This window comes from Durio zibethinus, chromosome 16 (genome assembly GCF_047325235.1).
Source record: "Durio zibethinus cultivar Kanyao isolate XHJ-2024 chromosome 16, ASM4732523v1, whole genome shotgun sequence".
Classification (NCBI taxonomy): Eukaryota; Viridiplantae; Streptophyta; class Magnoliopsida; order Malvales; family Malvaceae; genus Durio; species Durio zibethinus.
In genome coordinates, this window is record NC_143177.1 from 13,379,579 (window position 1) to 13,387,540 (window position 7,962).

The following is a 7,962-nucleotide window of genomic DNA, read 5'->3' on the forward strand; positions in this document are numbered from 1 at the left end:
TTTCAGGATTTTTGAAACTTTTTACGGTTCGAGATTTTTTAAAATTTTCTTGGAAGGAGTTTTGGCCCCAAACTTGGTAGACATGATCCATGTATTTTTTTTGGCATGCACAAAAAAATTCAGCTAAAAACTCGAAGTGTACAACATTTTGTGACCATTTGAAAAAAGCGTCAGCATTTTAGACACTTTAATTGCAACTGGCTGCAAACCTGTAAAATCTCAAATGCTCTTTAAGGGGGTGTGAGTTCTCGATGTTTGATGAGGGATAGGGGGGTAATATAAGGGCCAAGTACCACCACCCATTGCACATCATGTACGCACACCCCCCCGGGCCCCCCGATCGCCAGAACCCCAATGACGCTGGTCAGGTTCTCCGGTGATGCTCCGACGATGGTGCCCCGGCGAAGAAAAATGCAGCACCAGCACATGCCCAAGCCTAGCATGTGCTACCACAACCCTTGATCTGGTTCGATCGTAGACTGGGAATGAACTCCATATGCTTAGACTGGGAATGAACTCTGTGTGCCTAAGTGAAACTACGAAATGAGCGTGCAGGCGCTCAGCCGACCGGAGGGGCGAGATGCGTAAGCCGGGGATCAACCCTCGGTCCAGTCTGATCTTAGATTGGGAATGAACTCTGTATGCCTAAGCCAACCGACGAAACGAGCGGGCGGGCGGGCACTACGTCGGCCAGAGAGAGGGATGCGCAAGCCGTGGATCGATAGGGTGGTAGGTGGGTTTAGGCACATCTTCGTATTTCTGTGTGCCAATGCCATTTTTATGGCTTTTAAATTCATACAATGGTCCCTTAAGCCTTCACGTGAAGTTTCATGGCAAGATGACTCGTTTTCTATTTTTCATGACTTTCAAAACTTTTTACGGTTCGGGATTTTTTAAAATTTTTTCAGACTGGGTAGACGTGATCCCTGTAATTTTTTTGGCATACACAAAAACATTCAGCTAAAAACTCGAAGTATACAAGATTTTGTGATCATTTGAAAAAAATGTCCCCATTTCAGACACTTTAGTAGCTACTGGCAGAAAACCTGTAAAATCTCAAATGCTCATTAAGGGGGTGTGAGTTCTCGACATTTGATGAGGGATAGGGGCCAATATAAGGGCCAAGTACCAAAACCCATCGCACATCATGTACGCACACCCCCCGACCCCCCTGATCGTCGGAACCCCATTACTGCCGGTCAGGTTCTCCGGCGATGGTGCCCCGACGAAGAAAAATGTGGCACCAGCACATGCCCGAGCCCAGCATGTGCTATCGTAACTCTCGATCCGGTCCGATCTTAGACTGGGAATGAACTCCGTATGCTTAGACTAGGAATGAACTCCGTATGACTAAGTCAACCCACGAAATGAGCGTGGGGGCGCTCAGTCGGCCAGAGGGGCAGGATGTACAAGCCGGGGATTGGCTGGGTCCCCCTCTGCGTGCTGCCGCAACCCTCAGTCTGGTCAAATCTTAAACTGGGAATTAACTTCGTATGCTTAAGCCAATCGACGAAATGAGCAAGCGGGCAGGCGGGCGGGCACTGCGCCGGCCAGAGAGACGGGATGCGCAAGCCGTGGATCGATAGGGTGATAGGTGGGTTTAGGCACATCTTCTTATTTCTATGTTCCAATGCCATTTTTATGGCTTGTAAATTCATAGAATGGTCCCTTAAGCCTTCACGTGAAGTTTCATGGCAAGATGACTCGTTTTTTATTTTTCATGATTTTCAAAACTTTTTACGGTTCGAGATTTTTTAAAATTTTTTCAGAAGGAGATTTGGCCTCAAACTTGGTATACGTGATCCCTGTATTTTTTTTGGCATACACAAAAAAATTCAGCTAAAAACTCGAAGTGTACAAGATTTTGTGATCATTTGAAAAAAGTGTCCCCATTTCAGACACTTTAATAGCTACTGGCAGAAAACCTGTAAAATCTCAAATGCTCATTAAGGGGGTGTGAGTTCTCGACATTTGATGAGGGATAGGGGGCCAATATCAGGGCCAAGTACCAGCACCCATCGCACATCATGTGCGCACAACCCTCGGCCCCCCCGATCACCGGAACCCCAATGCCGCCGGTCAGGTTCTCCGACGATGCTCCGGCGACGGTGCCTCGATGAAGAAAAATGTGGCACCAGCACATGCCTGAGCCCAGCATGTGCTGCCACAACCCTTGGTCCGGTCCGATCTTAGACTGGGAATGAACTCCGTATGCCTAAGCCAACTGATGAAACGAGCGGGTGGGCGGACACTACATCAGCCAGAGAGACGGGATGCGTAAGCCGTGGATCGATAGGGTGGTAGGTGGGTTTAGGTACATTTTCATATTTTTGTGTGCCAATGCCATTTTTATGGCTTGTAAATTCATACAATGGTCCTTTAAGCCTTCACGTGAAGTTTCATGGCAAGACGACTCGTTTTCTATTTTTTACGATTTTAAAATATTTTTAGAAAGAGTTTTGGCCCCAAACTTGGTAGCTGTGATCCTTATATTTTTTTTGGCATGCACAAAAAAATTCAGCCAAAAAGTCGAAGTGTACAAGATTTTGTGACCATTCGAAAAAAGTGTCCCCATTTCAGACACTTTAATGGCTACTGACAGCAAACCTGTAAAATCTCAAATGCTCTTTAAGGGGGTGTGAGTTCTCGAGGTTTGATGAGGGATAGGGGGCTAATATAAGGGCCAAGTACGAGCACCCATGGCACATCATGTGCGCACACCCCCCCGACCCCCCGATCGTCGGGACCCCATTCCCATCGATCAGGTTCTTCGATGATGCTCCGGCGATTGTGCCCAGACGAAGAAAAATGAGGCACCAGCACTTGCTCGAGCCCAGCATATGCTGCCGCAACCCTCAGACCGGTTTGATCTTAGACTGGGAATGAACTCCGTATGCTTAGACTGGGAATGAACTCCGTATGACTAAGTAAACCCACGAAACGAGCGTACGGGCGCTCAACCGGCCAGAGGGGCGGGATGCACAAGCCAAGGATCGACCGGGTCCCCCTCTACGTGTTGCGGATCCTGCTACCGCAGCCTTCAGTCTAGTTTGATCATAGACTGGGAATGAACTCCGTATGCCTAAGCCAACCGACGAAACGAGTGGGCGGGCGGGCACTACGCCGACCAGAGAGATGGGATGCGCAAGCCGTGGATCGATAGGGTGGTAGGTGGGTTTAGGCACATCTTGATATTTTTGCGTGCCAATGCCATTTTTATCGCTTGTAAATTTATGCAATGGTCCCTTAAGCCTTCACGTGAAGTTTCACGGCAAGACGAGTCCTTTTGTATTTTTCAAGATTTTTGAAACTTTTTGCGGATCAGGATTTTTTAAAATTTTTTCGGAAGGAGTTTTAGCCCCATACTTGGTAAACGTGATCCTTGTATTTTTGTTGGCTTGCACAAAAAAATTCAGCTAAAAATTCGAAGTGTACAAGATTTTGTGACCATTTGAAAAAAGTGTCCCCAATTCAGACACTTTAATTGCTACTGACAGCAAACCTGTAAAATCTCAAATGCTCTTTAAGGGGGTGTGAGTTCTCGAGGATTGATGAGGGATAGGGGGCCAATTTAAGGGCCAAGTACCAGCACCCATCGCACATCATGTGTGCACACCACCCCCCGGCCCCCCGATCACCGGAACCCCAATGCCGTCGATCAGGTTCTCTGGCGATGCTCCGATGATGGTGCCCCGGTGAATAAAAATGCGGCATCGGCACATGCCTGAGCCCAGCATGTGCTGCCGCAACCCTTGGACTGGGAATGATCTCCGTATGCTTAGACCGGGAATGAACTCTGTATGCCTATGTCAAACCACGAAACGAGCGTACGGGCGCTCAGCCGGCCAGAGGGAAGGGATGCGTAAGCCAGGGATCGGTCGGGTCCCCCTCTACATCCTCCCGATCCTGCTGCCACAACCCTCAATCCGGTCCAATCTTAGACTAGGTATGATTCCGTATGCCTAAGCCAACCGACGAAACGAGCGGGCGGGCGGGCGGGCTCTGTGCCGGCCAGAGAGACGGGGTGCGCAAGCCGTGGATCGATAGGGTGGTAGGTGGGTTTAGGCACATCTTCATATTTCTGCATGCCAATACCATTTTTATGGCTTGTAAATTCATACAATGGTCCCTTAAGCCTTCAGGTGAAGTTTCATGGCAAGACGATTCGTTTTCTATTTTTGATGATTTTTCAAACTTTTTACGGTTCGGGATTTTTTTAAATTTTTTCAGAAGGATTTTTGGTCCCAAACTTGGTAGACATGATCCTTGTATTTTTGTTGGCATGCACAAAAACAATCAGTGAAAAACTCGAAGTGTACAAGATTTTGTGACCATTTGAAAAAAGTGTCCCCATTTCAGACACTTTAATGGCTACTAGCAGCAAACCTGTAAAATCTCAAATGCTCTTTAAGGGGGTGTGAGTTCTCGAGGTTTGATGAGTGATAGGGAGCCAATATAAGGGCCAAGTACCAGCACCCATCGCACATCATGTGCGCACACCCCCCGATCGTCGGAACCCCAATGTCGTCCGTCAGGTTCTCCAGCGATGGTGCCCCGGCGAAGAAAAATACGGCACCAGCACATGCTTGAGCCCAGCATGTGCTGCTGCAATCCTCGGTCCGGTCTGATCTTAGACTAGGAATGAACTCCGTATGCTTAGACTAGGAATGAACTTGGTAAGACTAAGTCAACCCACGAAACGAGCATGCAGGCACTCAGCCGGCCAGAGGGGCGGGATGCGTAAGACAGGGATCGGTCGGGGCCCCCTTTGCGAGCTGTCGATCCTGCTGCCACAACCCTCTATCTAGTCTGATCGTAGATTGGGAATGAACTCCGTATGCCTAAGCTAACCGATGAAATGAGCGGGCGGGCGGGCACTACGTCGGCCAGAGGGACGGGATGCACAAGCCGTGGATCGATAGGGTGGTAGGTGGGATTAGGTACATCTTCATATTTCTGCATGCCAATGCCATTTTTATGGCTTGTAAATTCATACAATGGTCCCTTAAGCCTTCACGTGAAGTTTCATGGCAAGACAACTCGTTTTCTATTTTTCATGATTTTTGAAACTTTTTACAGTTCGAGATTTTTTAAATTTTTCGGAAGGAATTTTTGCCCCAAACTTGGTAGACATGATCCTTCTATTTTTTTTTTGCATGCACAAAAAAAATCAGCTAAAAACTCGAAGTGTACAAGATTTTGTGACCATTTGATAAAAGTGTCCCCATTTTAGACACTTTAATGGGTACTGGCAGGAAACCTGTAAAATATCAAATGCTCCTTAAGGGTGTGTGAGTTCTCAAGGTTTGATGAGGGATAGGGGGCCAATATAAGGGCCAACTACTAGCACCAATCACAAATCATGTGCGCACACCCCCCGGCCCCCCTGATCGCCGGAACAAAATGCTGTCGGTCAGGTTCTCCGGTGATGCTCTGACGATAGTGCCCTGGAGATGAAAAATGCAGCACCAGCACATGCCTAAGCCCAGCATGTGCTACCGCAACCCTCGGTCTGGTCTAATCTTAGACTGGGAATCAACTCCATCTGCCTAAGCCAACCGACGAAACGAGCGGGTGGGCGGGCGGGCGGGCACTACGTTGACTAGAGAGACAGGATGCGCAAGTCGTGGATTGGTAGGGTGGTAGCTGGGTTTAGGTACATCTTCATATTTCTGTGTGTCAATGCCATTTTTATGGCTTGTAAATTAATACAATGGTCCATTAAGCGTTCACGTGAAGTTTCATGGCAAAACGACTCGTTTTTTATTTTTCAAGATTTTTGAAACTTTCTGTGGTTTGGGATTTTTTAAAATTTTTTCAGAAGGAGTTTTGGCCCCAAACTTGGTAGATGTGATCCTTGTATTTTTTTTGGCATGCACAAAAACAATCAGCTAAAAACTCAAAGTGTACAAGATTTTGTGACCATTCGAAAAAAGTGTCCCCATTTCAAACACTTTAATGGGTACTGGGAGCAAACCTGTAAAATCTCAAATGCTCTTCAAGGGGGTGTGAGTTCTTGAGGTTTGATGAGGCATAGGGGGCCAATATAAGGGCCAAGTAGCAGCACCCATCGCACATCATGTGTGCACACCCCCCCAGCCCCCCCGATTGTCGGAAGCCCAATGCCGCCGATTAGGTTCTTCGACGATGCTCCGGTGATGGTGCCCCGACAAAGAAAAATACGGCACCAGCACATGCCCGAGCGCAGCATGTGCTGTCGCAACCCTTGGTCCGGTCTGATCTTAGACTGGGAATGAACTCCGTATGCTTAGACTAGGAATGAACTCTGTATGCCTAAGTCAACCAACGAAACGAGCGTGCGGGCGCTCAGCTGGCCAGAGGGGCGGGATGCGCAAGCTGGGGATCGGTTGGGTCCCCCTCTACGTGCTGCCGATCCTACTATTGCAACGCTCGGTTTGGTCCAATCTTAGACTGGGAATGAACTCCGTATGCCTAAGCCAACTGATGAAACGAGCTGGCGGGTGAGCGGGTGGGCACTACACCGGTCAGAGAGAAGGGATGCGCAAGCCGCGGATCGATAAGGTGGTAGGTAGGTTTAGGCAGATCTTCATATTTCTGCATGCCAATGTCATTTTTATGGCTTGTAAATTCATACAATGGTCATTTAAGCCTTCACGTGAAGTTTCATGGCAAGACGACTCGTTTTCTATTTTTCATGATTTTTGAAACTTTTTGCGTTCCAAGATTTTTTAAAATTTTTTCGAAAGGAGTTTTGGCCCCAAACTTGGTAGATGTGATCCTTGTATTTTTATTGGCATGCACAAAAAAAATCAGCTAAAAACTCGAAGTGTACAAGATTTTGTGACCATTTGAAAAAAAAGTCCCCATTTGAGACACTTTAATAGCTACTAGCAGCAAACCTGTAAAATCTCAAATGCTCTATAAGAGGGTGAGAGTTCTCAAGGTTTGATGAGGGTAGGGGCCCAATATAAGGGCCAAGTACCAGCACCCATCGCACATCATGTGCGCACACCCCCCTCGGCCCCCCCGATCGTCGGAACCCCAATGCCGTTGATCAGGTTCTCTGGCGATGCTCCGATGATGGTGCCCCGATGAAGAAAAATGCGGCACCAGCACATGCCCGAGCCCAGCATGTGCTGCCGCATCCCTCGGTCCAATCTGATCTTAGACTGGGAATGAACTCCGTATGCATAGACTGGGATTGAACTTCGTATGCCTAAGTCAACCCACGAAATGAGCGTGCAAGCGCTCAGTCGACCAGAGGGGCGAGTTACACAAGCCGGGGATCGGCCGGGTCCCCCTCTACATGCTACCAATCCTCCTACCGCAACCCTCAGTCTGGTCCAATCTTAGACTGGGAATGAACTCCATATGCCTAAGCCAATTGACGAAACAAGCGGGCGGGCGGACGGGCACTATGCTGGGCAGAGAGACGGGATGCGCAAGCCGTGGATCGATAGGGTGGTAGGTGGGTTTAGGCACATCTTCATATTTTTATGGCTTGTAAGTTCATACAATGGTCCCTTAAGCCTTCCCGTGAAGTTTCATGGCAAGACGACTCGTTTTCTATTTTTCAAGATTTTCAAAACTTTTTGAGGTTCAGGATTTTTTAAAATTTTTTCTGAAGGAGTTTTGGCCCCAAACTTGGTAGATGTGTTCCTTGTATATTTGTTGGCATGCACAAAGACATTCAGCTAAAAACTCGAAGTGTACAGGATTTTGTGACTATTTGAAAAAAGTGTCCCCATTTCAGACACTTTAATTGCTACTGGCAGCAAACCTGTAAAATCTCACATGCACTTTAAGGGGGTGTGAGTTCTTGAGGTTTGATGAGGGATAAGGGGCCAATGTAAGGGCCAAGTACTAGCACCCATTGCACATCATGTGCGCTCACCCCTCGACCCCCCCGATCGCCGAAACCCCAATGCCGTCGATCAGGTTCTCCGACAATGCTCAAGCGATTGTGCCCCGACGAAGAAA